This window comes from Anas acuta, chromosome 3 (genome assembly GCF_963932015.1).
Source record: "Anas acuta chromosome 3, bAnaAcu1.1, whole genome shotgun sequence".
Taxonomy (NCBI): domain Eukaryota; kingdom Metazoa; phylum Chordata; class Aves; order Anseriformes; family Anatidae; genus Anas; species Anas acuta.
This window is the reverse complement of record NC_088981.1, coordinates 5,193,614-5,208,403: the sequence shown is the minus strand read 5'-3', so window position 1 is coordinate 5,208,403 and position 14,790 is coordinate 5,193,614. Positions and strand designations below refer to the sequence as shown.

Genomic DNA, 14,790 nt, shown 5'->3' with positions numbered 1-14,790 from the left:
CCCAAAACATTTCAATTTCCTTCCCCATAACTGTCACCACGCTTGCTCTGGCCGCCGCAGGGAGGAAACTTAGCCATGTAGCAGATCCCAGACTCGGCTCTTGGCCTAGATGACATGCAGAAGAGTTATTTTGCAGACGGACCAACCTAGGACACGTGTTCCCGCTGGGATCGGCGCTCTGCTCTCCCCTCGTGGCCTCCTTAACGAGAACGCGAGAGCTCAGACCAACAGCCAGCTCCTCAAATGGCAACAACAAAAGCCTCCTTGTCGTTACCCAGGCTGACTCAGAAAACAGTAGAAAAGGGGATTTTTTGACAGAAGTGCGGATCACAGACTCGCGAGATGCAGCTTGTCACCTAGCGCTGTCAGCGATGCTCCGTGTGAAGTTGTAAGGTCACCTACTTGCTTCCTGCCTCAGTTTCCAGAGCTGTGGGGATAGTAGCATCTCCCTGTGGGCCGTGGGCTCTGTGAGGATTAATAAAACAGGAGATACGGTGTGTAGCTCCTATGGTGTTGGTGGTGATAGATAGAGGCATATAAGCAACACTTCAAATGACGTACGAGCTGGAATCCCATGGTGAGAAGGAATTCTGACATCTGACTTGAGAGTTTAGGAATCACTCCAGAAAGAAAAACAAAAACAAAAACAAAACAAACAAACAAAAAAACTTCCTTCTTTCCTCCTAAAAAGCTGTTGTCTTTCTTCCTGCTTTTCACAGTCTTGCATAGTGATCTACATGAGAACCTCAAAGTACTAAGTTTTGAAATGGAACAATTGCAGAGCTCTTGATGTTTCTCTTTTTCCTTTGGATGTTTTTCTTTCAAAGCAAAGTGTAGTCTAAAAGGAATCTACTGGTGGGACTGCATATTTCAAAGAAATAAATGTGTATTCCTTATACAAACCCTATATAACCATGTAGGTATATGGTTCTTTTATATGGCTCTTTTGAAGCTTTGCCAGCCATTTCTATTTACCACTGCTTCAAAGAAAGCGGAGCAGAGTGCCTGTGGAATCCCAACACACAGAGACCTCGAGGTTGGAAGGAAGTTGCAATATTATTTCTTCCCCTGCCTTTTATTGTTATTATTACAGTTATTACTCTTACTAGTGGCAATAGCAAGTGCTGCTCCAGTGAGGTGCCGCATACCTTCAGCTCCCATGGGAGTCGCTGACAAGAACAAACACTCCCATACGGGTTACCTGCCCGTGATGTACTAGCAGTATGGCCATGGCCAATTCTGCCCACCTTCCAGCTCTCCTCTGAGTGCAGGAGGAAGGTCAGAACTGCCAGGGAAGGAGACGTCTGGGAGGGAAAATGCTTCTCATGGGTAGAGGACTCCAGGACACTTTGGGAGCAGGCTGAGGTAGAACACCTTCTACAGTGCCTTGCTCCTGGTTAGTGCTGCAGACACCAGTGTGCCAGCCACCTGTCTCATTGCACAGTGGCACTTTCTCACATTCCTGCGAGAATAAAGAGCTCCTCTCCCCTTCTCTGTTTACAAGAATACCATGGTTTCACAGGGAAAAAAGACTTGATTTTTCCACATCCCTTCCTCATCCTTTAGCCTGTTTGATTCAATGATTAATTTTATACCCTGTGAGATGGACTCACTTTTTAAGCTTTATTTGTTTCTCTTTTTTATTTTTGTTGTTATAGGTTAGTTCAAGAAGAAAGTTTGAAGGCCTCGTCTACTAGATGGCACACGTGCATAGCTTTCTTCACTTTGCCGTCCCTCTACGAGATTTCATCACGCTTGCCTAGAACGTAATCTGCAACACCCACCACGGAGCTGGTCCCAAGGCAAAGAGGCAGTGGCTCACCACGTGCCATCCTTTCTCTTAAGATCCCATCTCCTTCTGCGTGGCCCCAGTTGCGGGGCCAGCAGGATGGGTTCCCCACTGCGCCGTGTTGGTTGGACGTAATCGCTGTAACGCCACTGAGCAACACGTGGCGAACAGCTTTATCACCAAGGGCAGCCAGCAAGCCGGGATGGATGAATGGGAAGCAGCTTCCAGCAGGAATGCTCCTCCGTATTTTAAGTTAGTCTTTATTGGAGAGTTGGGAAAGAAGAGATTGTTTTTTTTTCTCCTCTGTGTGATTCATTGTAGCTGGCACTATCTCTCACGGCACAGAGTGGCACCAGATAGCTGGTGTAAAAGGTTGTCCTCAGGGATATCCTATTAATTTCTTAATCATTGAAAAGGCCAAAGATAGCTTGAGAGTCCAGCATCTCTAGGCAGCTGATCTGAAGCAAAACTGGAGAGGACAACCCCATATCCTGAGAGCCCTCACCCAGCCCCATTTGACCACATCACAGCGGAGTTTGTGGTCGGCCAGAAACCCCATCTTGTGTCCCTGCAGAGCTCAGGCATGCCTTCAGACAAGTGCTCTACTCGTGCTCTATCTATCCTACATGCTCTTTTTCTGAGCACCTCCCGGACTTTGCTACGTTTATCCTCTTAGCACCTCTGTAATTATCTCTCTTGTAACAGATGAGAAACAGAAGAACATGGAGATTTTGCAATTTGAGCTGAGGCAGGCAGGAGCTCTGGCAGAAGAAGAGGCCTCCCGAGGGGTGAGTAATGTCCTTTTGACAATCCCATTAGACTTCTGTTTATTCTAATGTACCTAGATACAAACCCTCCAAATTAAGCCCAAAGCATCTTGTAGACAGCAAAGTCACTCTTTGAACCTGGTCTGGGAGCAATGGCAGGGCTCTCCCCACTGTCCTTCCCAGTCCTGCCATAATTCCCAGAGACCAGATCTGCGAAACAGTTGCATTCTGTTCCACTTTGAAGGATCAAGCCTTATTTATACAAGCAACATAAACATCTCTTTCGCTTGACAAATACACAGAAAATTCAGAACAGCTGCAGTCATTGTGTGCAGTATTTTTCAGAATAATGCTGTGCACTCACAACTTTATTTTAACCAGTGTAACTGGCATAGTGGATCAGATGGCACTTGGCTTTAAATATAGGCTTACGGTCAGCCCTAGTACCAATTATATCAACGGGAACTTAACCAGGTATCTGAATATAGCATTAAACCCTAATCAGCAGCAGGAGTTGAGTACAAGAAGTGCTGAGTGGAGAAGGAAACCCACTGGATAATGTCCTTCAGGTGAGGCACACGCTTAGCCAAACGGAGGGCTCTGTATAAAATCAAGTGGAGCAATGGAAATCAGATCAGCAAGGCCAGGTCTGCCTAGCGAACATCCTTTCCTGCGTGTGAGTCAGCGGCAGGTTAATTAGGCATAGCTAGGCAGGGAGCAGCGGTTATGACAGGAGAGGCTTTAATTGATAGGATCATTTTCAGCACAATAATATTAATCAGCAATTGCGATAGGGAACATGAGGGCAGGCGGAGCACTTTCTGTCAAGGTATTTTTGTAAAGAATTAGCGTGTATAAACACCCATTGTAAATACATAGCCCTTGTCAGGTGTAATAAATGCCTTGGCACATACCATCCCTTCTCACAATGGAAAGATAATTAAAGACAATTGCACACTACGGTGTTTCTCCCAGATGCTAACTGTGTCACTGGAGAGATCTAAACAATTATGGTAGGAAAATATTGGGTGACTGTTAATAGCCATTTCCAAAATGCAGGCAACAGATAGATTGTGAAAAATGCTGTGAGCATTGAGCCAGCCATGGAAAAAGCTAAAGGAAAAATACATTTCTGAAGAGAACATGGAAATTTGAAGTGGGAGTTAGGTGCCTAAACATCTTGGAAGAACTTAGACCCCAAGCTTACTGAAGCCAAATCCCACCCTAGCCTGCAAATGCTTTCACAACCTTCACATTTCCTCCTATGTAAGTTGTTCTTAGAAGCTTATACAAGAAGGGCCGAATCCTGAGGACATTACTTACCGGAAATTTCTAGTCATGTCACTGAATATTTACTACTGATAATCCTAGTAATAATTACCATGAAAAACTGTGTTATATTACCTGTTACATTTTATTATATATTGCACTTATATTATATTATATTGTATAACTCTATATTACAGGTCTACATTACATACCTGTAATATTATGTCCTGGTAATTAAACCAATTAAAGTGCAGTTATGATCTCACTAAAGCCCAGAAATATGAGATGTCAATCAATTCGTTTTTTATCTAGACAAAATCTTATCAAAGCCAAGTGATTCAGTTCTTAAAACCAAGTGTTCTTATGTCTGTGTCTCCATTCATGACGCATAGAAAAACACAGTCCAGAAAATGCCTGTATAGGCATATGTGACCTGCACGCACAGTCCCCGTTGTGAAGCAAACTGCTACCGGATAATATTTTTAGTTCCTTAGTGCCTGTGATACATCTGGGAAGGCTCTTCTGTTAGTATCATAAAAATTAAAATATATAGGAGTATTTCATAGTTCTTTACAGATCTGATATAAGCAATACACAGCCCTCTGTTGAGCGTGTAGGTTCTGCTCATCTTCCCCCAGAGGACACCAGGACAACCTAGATGAGCTGAGCTCCCTAGCTGTGGTCAGAGGCCTTTTTCCTGGGTGCTGCAGTACCTGGGTGCAGAGTCGGCAGGTCCAGCTCTCCCTCCAGGCTCTTACAGGGCTGAGAGGTGATCCTGAATTAATTCCTTTGAAGTTGCCCAGGACTAGTGCGTGCCTGCCTGGAGCATGACATTATACTCTGGGATAAACATACTCAGGGCAGAAATCTTCATCCCACTCAAGTTCTCCCATGGCTCTTACAGTGCGGGTAAGAGTTTGGGCAAAGCCTCACTGCCGTCCCAGTCAGCTGCTGGAAGCTTGTTTCCTGGGGCTGGGTAATGGCACTTCTGGGGTTTGTGCTTTGCATTAAAAAGTCATTTGGTACAGCCACGTTCATGATCACCAAAGACAGCACCACGAAAAATTCCGGTTATGCAAAGAGGCATCAGAGGAGTGGCGGTGACAGAGGATTAATTGAGCTGGGCTGTTTCTCACACTGGCCAAGTGTTTCCCCTAATGTCTTGCACTCTGTTTCACGGCTGCATTGCTCTAGATCTGTTCCAGGCGGAGGGCAAGGACCGCGTTCACACGTTGTCTGCACAGCATCTGCACCATCATCAGGCCTTGATCCCAGCTATCATCTCTAAGGGGGGCACAAACATAAGCAATAGCAGTAATAATAATAAGGATAATGCCAATGAATGACTGGTGATAGTTACCTTGTAATATGCTCCAGAAGAGCTCCACACATCAGTTTCAGCTCATCCACGCAGGGAGGCTGTTTATATTCATATTGTCGTTCTGACGGGAGGAGTTGGAGAGCATGGGGAGAAAAGAGAATGTGGAGTGATTTTTCTATTGTGCCCAACGAGATTATGATCAGAAGAGGAGGAAGAGAGGAAAATGTGGATAATATTTTTATTACTAAAATAAAAGAATTTGAATGTAATCATAGCAGTTAGGGAAATGTGTTTTTAAAGACCTTGAGAGAAGTCATAATGAGAGTTTACTTTGTAGATCTAATCACGGTTTACAAGACCATATGCCAGTTCCCAGTGGTGTCCATAGTGAACAGCAGGACACCAGTAATTTTCCAGATGTGGCTTCACCCCCCAGGAGGAGAACAAAACCAGTGAGAAGAACTGGAGTGACCCAGCACTGGGGGAGCCTCTGAACTGCTCTCCATCCTTTGTCTGGATGCCCTCACGAATAGTTTGGCTGTTGCCTGGTAACATTGGCATAAATTCTTCTGCAGTGTGACTGGGAGAAGCGCAGAGACGGGTCATAGGACCGATTTTATGGAAGAGTCTTTATGAAACAGGGCTGAAGTGCACATGCCATGACATCTGCCCGAGATACCTGATGCGTATTCAGGGCCTCATCAGGATGGTGGGTGAGGGTGAGGATGCTGGGTGCCAGCAAGGCACTACTGCCTCATGAAACGTCCCGTCATACAGAAGGTCACAGCCTCAACTTCTGCACTAAATTTCCTGCAACTTGAATGCTTGCATACTTGCCCCCCCCTTGGTCAGATCCATCCATCATCCACCTTGTGTGCCCTATTGCACTGCAGTGGGAGCACTCTGCTGGTTAGAGCACACCAGCAATGAGGACTTTGCAGGGGACTACATGGAGTCACCAGGTCTTTTCCCATTTTTGTTTGGCCTTTGTTTTGGAGGAGTGGATATAAGAGGAAAAGACATCTTGAAGAAGGTGAAGAAACGATGTTAAGCAGGAAAGGAATCTCTGGAGTCACTCGATCTCCTCCGGGGGTTGTTCTTGCAGCCTAACGCCCTTGCTCCAGGTTGCTCTTTCCCTCTGTCTCATGTGCTCTGCCCTCTGGTTTGTGATTGACATCAGCCTGGGGAAGGGAATTGTCACAGATGACACAGAGGTTTGTGATTTCACCAGTAACTGATTCATAACTTAACTTCGGGAGATCAGGGAACACACTAAGACCCATGCGAAGAATAACTTACACTGTGTGGATGGTAGCTGATGTCTAGGCATTGCTTGTGCTGCGGCTGCAGGGAACATACTGCCACTTCCTTTAAAAACGCACAGGTCATGATAGCCAAATCTTTACACAGGAGGAAGGGCTGGAGTTCCCTAACGAGCTGCAGATGGAAGGAGGAAATTGTAGGCAGAGACACCGAGTGGTCACCCCAGGGCAGCGATGCATCAGAGGACACGGAGGCCTCGTTCTGCTTAGCCAGAGGAGCGCTGCCTGCCCTTGCTGCAGATCACGGCAGGAGCTGCGGAGTCAAAGAGGAGAGCAGCCCCCGCGGCTGTGTGAGGAGCGGCGCGCTGCTATACGCATTACCAGGGATTGGTCGAGAGCCTTGGAGAAGAAAAGGGAAAAGCCCTCATGGGAGATGGTCTATTTTTAATGAGCCCAAACCTCTTCCACAAATTAAGTGAAATATTTTAAAAGGAAACAATATTACTTTGGTTTTATTTGTTTCAGCTACTTAGTTACAGCTCCACGTGGACACAATTAATGGAGGAAATAGAGTATTTTATAAGCCCAGGACTCTGAGATAGATATTTTGTGACCATGTGAAATTTTTTGCCCTAATCACCGCACATTCCTTGGGAGAAGGTTGTATATTGCCGAAAATTATTAACCTTGGTTCCAAAACTGTTATGTCTAGTCATTGAATGGCAAAGGTTAAAAATTGTCATGGCATTACTCACTGATGAATTTTGCCCTCCGTTTTTCATTAAAGTCCCTGCTGTCCATCTCTGGCTCAGGTCTGTTCTAATTCTGTTCAAAGTATTCCCCTGCAAGAAAGAGAGAAATGACCTTTCCACTGGAGCTAGTTTTATTTCTCAGATCCTTTTCAGACTCCCCCTTGTGACTTCATGTAAATCACTTGGATGTTCAATACCTCATGTCTCCATTTTTTAATGGAAAGAATGTGATTTCCCCTTTATTTGCCCATTTACGTGATGAATTTCTCAGGACAACGAATCCTCTTGTGTGGGTGGTATCTAACACCAACACATCTGATCTTTGCTGCTCAAAGAAAAAGAGATCAAGGTAAAACCTGGGGATGAATGTTGTCTGGATGAAGAGTTTCTTCTGTGCCTTGACATGCTTTCTTGGTGATGGAAACAATGAAGAAGTCATCCTTAGAAAAAATAATGTATTCTTACTCCTCTGGGACTGCCTGAAATATCAGAGACAGGAGCCGTGAAACACCAGGTCTGGGCTTTCTGGCTGCAATGAGCGTGATGGCCGGGTGTGATTTCTGGATTTCTGAATGGAGACAATTGATCAGTTCCTCGGATGATACAAGCCTATATACCTCGTTAAGCAGCCATCCAATTCTCACAGGCAGACGTCAGTATTCTCCCTTTTAGCTCTCAGACCAGTGCTGCTGAGAAGATTTCACTGCAACAGGCTATTACATGGAGGTAAACAGCATCTTGTGGACGCAGTAATCCGTGCAAACATCCCGGCAGCTAAGCGCAGCAGTGCAGTAAATAAGCAAACAACCCCAACGCCCCTTGCCCTCCACCGTGCCAATAAATAGAGTTTACTGTACACATCACTCTTCAGGGCCGCGTTGGGGTGGTGTGAATCCATTAGTAGGGCAAGGGTGAGTGACTTCTGACTTCAGTGACCCTTAAAGTTAATCCAGCATTGTAGGGGCAGAATTAAATGTGATGAGCTCAGAAAGTGTGATAAAACCAGATTTAAGTGCACAGCTGGGCAGCAACCTATAAAGGCAGAATTTAAAACCGTAATAAAAACTTTGTAATCTAATTACGACGGTAAAGTTAAAGGTGAGGTATTTGCAGCATGATTCACATGCACCACGGCTAACCTCTGACATCTTGAATATATTATGTGGTTTCTTCACTACAGGAGTAATTTTTTAGTTGCTCTCTTGCACTACATGGTTCCCCAGGTTTTATTCTCAGTATCTTTGGAGGTTTCAGGACAGGACAAAGCTGCGGGTCAGCACTTGGCAAAGCATCTGCTTTCCTGTGCGTCTCGCCCCAGGCTTCTCACGGGGCTGCTCCTCCCCGAGCTCGGGGCACCAGCACCCAGGCACACAGGCAGGGGCTGCGGCAGGTGCACACCTCCAAAAAATCGCAGTGCAGTCTGAGGAGAAACCACAGCAAGAGCACGCATATCCCAAGCCGATTTCAGCCTAGCTAGTCTTAAGAGGAGGGAGGATGCAGAGCAGGATACAGGCTTGGATGCAGGAGCTGATCGCCAGCAGGCAGCTCCCATGGAAGCCCATGCTGTCATGTCTTCATTGCAATTGGCACCTAATTAACACCGCCTCAGATATGCGGTCATCTCTCTGATTTCAGTGCTGGCTTGTCCCAAGACCAAAGCAATGGGAAAAACCAGCCCCTTGAACTCTGCCTGATGTTCCTTCACTGCTGCCAGTGGACAAGACTCATTTTCCCCAGCTGGTGGGCTTCTTTCTGGGACAGGCACTGAAAGCTGTCAGATACGATAGCAGCCTTGGGTCCAAGTCTAGCCTCTTTCACCAGAAAGGCCACAAGGAGTTAAATATTCTGAAATAAAGGTCTTTTTCCTGGGTCCCATTAAGTGTTGTCCAACATCCAGCGAGCATTGCATGCTATGGGGGTGTAGCGATGGGATTTAAACAAGTTTGCTCAGCGTGGTTACAGTTGGGCAGTTGGTCTAGGAAAAGCAGCTGGGAAGTTCACTCTTTTTCTTCAGCCAGCCTGTCTCAAGACAGAAATTTCAAGTCATTTAGAAATCTGTTCCATGAGATAGTTTTGACTTTTCTTTTTTTCTAGATCCCCAACTGGAACAACAATGTCAGAAGAACGTCTCTTTATATGAAGCATGAAAAACTATATTGTAATTTTCAAACTGACAGAACTTGGGGACATCTTAGAAATCAAATTATATTTAATTTCATTTCATTTTGCTTGAACTTAGCCCAAAGGTTTCCTTTTAAGTCTGATTGACACTAAGCAATATTCATACAATGTACTGCTCACAGGAGTTGTTCATGGAAGTGTTGTTTGTGGAATCAGCATCCCAAAATAAACTACGTCCTCCCCCAGTGCAATGTGCACCCAGCTAAACAAGATCTGTAAATATTATTCTTAAACTGATTAAATATTTCCCATATTTGTGAAACCTAATTGAAACAAATCTGTTGCTTAGGTTTCCCCAGTATGTAATCAAACAGTGTTCTTCCTGAAGGAAGTTAGTAATTTTTCAGAAACTGTGTTTCAGAATCTGTCCTTCTTTTTCCCCTTTTCTCAGCCTTGGAGGTGAACAGCAGATCCACCAAGGACAGTGTGCAGGAATCAGAGTGATGTTCTCTCTCATGGAAAGAGGAAGGTAAGAACCAGTAGCTTTAAAAAAATGATTACTATCAGCAATGGGTGAGAAAGAGGTGTGGGGTGCTCTTGGACCCCACACCTGACTTTTGTGGTAGCTGGCATTCATGGTATTCGTGGTAATGTTGTTATTTAACGAGAAAGAGAGGGGCTTTCTATTTTTGAAGGAGAAAAAGATGCTTTGTGCATAGATTGAGGTTCTGTACAGACTTCTGCCGCTCCTGAGATAACTTCATCCCAAACTCTGCTCCTCATACAGCCATACAACAACTACACCAGGGCAGAGCCCTCCGTGGGAGACAACAGCCTGTAAACTGCTGGGACTACCAGAGAACACCACAAACACCATAAACCACCGGAAGGAGCCCGCCAGCTGCAGAAAGGCAGCAAGAGGATCAAAAGAACAACATCCCAGGTACAAACAGCGTGAGATCCTACTGAGCCCAGGCCAGCAGCCACCCACTGCATGCTCCAGTGGGTTTAGAAATCCCATCCTGTACAGCAGCTCCTACACGCCTGAGCTCACTGCACTGCAAAGAGAGCAAGGGAGCATTTAACACCCTCAGTCTGCAAGGCACAGACAGGAGGTGGTAAATACCTTGATAAGGAAACTGCAGTGAAAATACCAGCTTTAGGCAATCCAGATTTTATCAGGGAAGTATGCAGGGATGAGTAACTACCTGACATGCAGATGTACCTATGCACAGTGCCAGCAGTCTGCCAGTCCACACATCTGGCCTCAGGCATCATGCTCACATTTTCAAACCCATGTGATTTGGGGGTACACTGGGGTGGGAAGATTTTTGCATGGAGTTCTCACTTACACAATGTCAGTGCCCAAAAGGAATCTGCAGCTCTGTGTCTGGGATAAGATATAGATTTGATGCTGGAGATCTTTTTTTTTTTTTTTTTTTTTTTTTTTGATATAGGAAGCTGCTTGGCTTCTTAATGCTATTAATAGCTCTTTTTGGCAATGGCATACATTTCACAGCATGGGAATCCATGTGTGACAGGTGACAAAAGGACCCTGGAATACAAGGGCCCAGCAAAGTCCTGAAGAAATGAATATTGTGTATTGTTCAGTAAATGAGTGGCGTCTTCTGGCCCATAAATGTCAGCATGAGACCTAGACAAGATCTGTGTCTGGTCCCATCACAGTCTGTGCAACATAAATCACAAATTTGGTTAGAGTGGTTGGAAACTGAAGTACTGCAAACTGTCTTTGGGGCGCAATGTGTATATTTGCACTTGAGGAGATAGGGGAATGGTCTTAGGGCAAGAGGAGCTCGGAGCTAGACCTGGCAACGTGAACCAGGAGGAAGGAGAGACAGCTTGCTGGATTGATAAGGGGCTGGGGCAGCGCTCGCAGCTCTGCCATGCCAGGGGCTCGGCTGCTGACGGGGTGGGGATGGACTCTTCCTGGGGTGGTGCTTAGTGTGGCTAATGACAACCAGAAGTAGGAGAGAGAGGCCCAGGAATGGATAAAGAATAAATTGGCTGCACTATGTACAGAGAGGGCCAAACAGATGTTGGGCCTGATCCAGAGCCCATTGAGTTAATGGAAAGGCTCCCTTTGGTTTCGTTGGACACTGTATCAGACCCATTACAGCTTCGCAGGAAGCAGTGGAGACCAAGAGTAATAACTTGTGGTGACTGGAGTGGTGTGTGTTGCATAGGTGTGGGCTGTGAGGTTTTCATGGTGAAAACAGATGGGTCTTCAAGACCTGTCCATTTGGCCTGGCTAACCTTCCTGCCTCGCCTCCCCCACCTTATGGGAAGCAGTCTCATGCGGTTTTGGTCCACTAGCCAACATTTTGGCATGATTTTGTGCAGAAGTGCCCTTCTCCCTTCTGTCTTCCCCCTCCTTCTTGATGAGGTTCCGCTGTGATCCTGTGGTGTCCCAGAGCTGAGAGACCAGTGACTTGAGCTGTCCACAGAGAAGGAAGGAGCAAGGCCTGCTGAGGACCGCTGACCAGGGAGGATTTTTGTTGTGGACCAACAAGAAACATAATGTAAAGCAGGTGTTTCTGCAGTTGTGAGACATTTATAAAACCAACATTATCCAACAAGTCTCCCACTCACATTCTCATCCACATGATATGGCAAGGTCTCACACGAAGGACTGCAAATAGAAAACATCTCTTTGTACTAGTTGGCTTGCAACCTGCACTAGGGCCTCTCTCCCCTTCTGCTGTCTGTGCTTTTCTGTTTATTTAGGTGTGTGCTTTTGTTTCTGTTTTTACGTTTAGCACAAGTGGAAAGGAAATGGAATTTTGTGCAGCTTAGGAGCCTGAGAGCACACTGTGTTTGGATCTTGGGCCTTTATTTGTCCTCATGCCATAGGTGCAGGTGTTCACAGGCCAGATCCTCCACCAGTAGAAACTGCCCCAGCCTCCAAGAGAGCTCCCTCCATCTGGCCAACACATTTGAGGAGGTTTCTGATATCCAGAGGTGCAGACACAGGGCAAACTTAGGCCAAATTGTCTCATAAACCCCTAAACGGGGGTGAGAACTTGCAGCTGAGCAGCAGCCATTTTCTCCTGGTGACAGTACCAGGAGGGATGGATTGACCATTGCATACAGAAATGTGTCAGCATACTGTAGAGGCTGGTTCATCCAGGGTCATTACTTTATTGGAAATGTAAATTTGGGAAAAGTTTAATTTAGTCTAATTTAGTCCATTTTGTAAAGAGGCAGGGAAGTAAATTATCAGGGTAATGTCAGGTCTCTTTCAGGACAGCCCCTACCCAAACACAGATAGCTTTGCTCCATATCTTTCTGTCAGCGAGGGAAATGTTCATGGTGGAGTGGGATTCACTTGTACTGCTGAGAGAAAAGGCTTTGTCTTTCTCCTGTGAGAAACTCTGCTCTGAATGGGGCTCATAGTTCACAAAGGTTGTATAAGGTAGAGCTTGCTCAGCATGAGGACCACTGTACTGATTTATCCCAACTGAAGACCTGCCCCGGTGTTCCTTCACATACCCATAGTCCGCAACTGGATTTTCAATCATCCATTAACAAGCTGTATTCATGTAGGTTTCATTCCTCATGTGCCCCTTTGCATGCACGTTACTGCTGGTTTGAGCAAGGGAACCCATGCTGGCACTGGTGTGCACACTGCAGTGGGGCTGGGCTTGGCTCAGGATGAGCTGGGTTTTAGGTACATAGCAGGTCAAAGTTGTGACCCTACAACAACCAACATCCAGAATAAAATCTGTCACTCTTAACAAGAATAATGCACTTCTAGCCCTGTTTAAAAAAAAAGGTGGTACTGAAAAAAGCCGCTAAACTTTTAGTGTGAGGTAAGGGTCAGTGTATGGCTGGATAAATAGTCTGGCAGAAAGGTTGTGTGGCAATTTGGCAATTGTACCACAGCACAGCTGAAGGAGAATGCCTGAGCCCTATGTTCTAGTCCTCTTTTTAACCATGCTGGCTTGTTTACGTTTGGGTGGTAGATGGGTGTATCCCTTACTCCAATTTTTGGCTCATATCTGTCCACTTGGATGTCAATGTAAACTGCTGCAATTATATCCTAATCGTGTCCCGCTATTGGAAATGATTAGTCTGTTCGTGTTCCATAAATGCTGGCTGGCTTCACCTGGCAGTGGCTGGGAATTGTCATGGCAGATATGAAAGGCCAGAGAATATAGGGAGTCATAACTTTATGTGAGCTACAGTGTTTTCCAGGTGGCAAAGCCTAACAAGACTATTCTATTGAATTTATATATAAGCAGGATGCTGGAGGAGAAATGTCAGCTTCTAGACTGGGATTCAGGTAGCAATAGAGCGCACAGGTATTTTGAGGCAAGGGCTGTCTTACTTTGCTGTCTCATGCAGAAAGTTAATTTCTTATTAAAATAAGTCACGGTGTTATGGGGGATTTTTTTAATTTCAGATTAAAGTTCATAAATATCCAGATTTTATCATTAAATGGCACTTCCCTTTCCCACCTCCCCACCATGGCAGCCTTTGCTCTTCCATACCTACCAGTTCCAGTGGGTGGAACTGGATGTAAAACGTAGCCAGTGTATTAACTTCAAGGCTATTTATTCTACAAGAGAGCTCTAATTCCAAATAACACCGATGCCAACCTTTTTTTTTTTTCCCCAGCACTCAGGCATACAACACACTTTCCTCTATTGGAGCTCATCATTCCATAACTCCAGAAAATGCAATATAAACTTTGGCTACTATGCATGCTTCAATTTGAAAACACAGCAGTGATCTGGGATTTTAATTCAAGCAAATTTGAAAGTGGATTAGAAATAGGATCCAGCTGCATCTCTAATAGTCAAAAGACAAATTAGCAGAACATTGGAGTTGAAATGAACTCTGTCTTTCTTTTTGCATTTTCCCCCCTTTTGCTTAGACCTAAAATACCATAATTAAATTGTCATTTGTTCCTTACCTTGGTAGAAGCTCTCCCCAGCTGAACACATCTCAGTTTTCATCCTAAACATTTACCTACAGCACAGGGTTGGGGGAGGATGGGGTTATTACTTGTTTGAAGAAATTAGAAATCAGAGGTATGCACAGCCTGTCTGTTATAGTCTTCAGCGTGCGTGTTGCCAGGCTCTACAGGTTATACATCATTAGCGCACAGAGTGTCCAGGAGAGCCCAAAGCTTGTGCAGGTGTGTTGGCAAAGCTCACACCACTTCCCTCCCTCCTCCCTCTCTGCTGCACTTCCAGCAAGCCGATACTTGAAACTCGATGTGGCAAAATCGCAAAGAGCTCTTCTAAACTTTGTTAGCTCGAAGCTCACCCAGCAGACGTGACTGCGAGATGGCGCGTGGAGCCTGGAAGGGACTCACTGGAAAAACAAAACCATTGAGTCAAAAGTTTAGTGTGTTTTTCCATGATTGTATGAAAAGAAAAAAAAAAAAAAAAAGTGCATGTGTGTTTTTTTAAGCACTTTCAGATATTAGAAGTTTAGTGAACACAGAGACAGTTTCTTCTGTTTTTTCTTTTCCCCTGCCCTT

At 45.2% G+C, this 14,790-nt stretch overlaps 1 long non-coding RNA gene across 1 annotated transcript in view; it reads left to right on the top strand.

Annotated features, from left to right (window-relative positions):
* Positions 1-14,790, top strand: part of LOC137853240 (uncharacterized) — a 91,335-nt gene that overhangs the window by 32,593 nt on the left and 43,952 nt on the right. The window contains exons 3-6 of the long non-coding RNA XR_011094345.1: positions 1,659-2,041; positions 2,495-2,577; positions 9,733-9,810; positions 10,069-10,224. This is a non-coding gene — a long non-coding RNA (uncharacterized lncRNA). The remainder of the gene's footprint in view (positions 1-1,658; positions 2,042-2,494; positions 2,578-9,732; positions 9,811-10,068; positions 10,225-14,790) is intronic.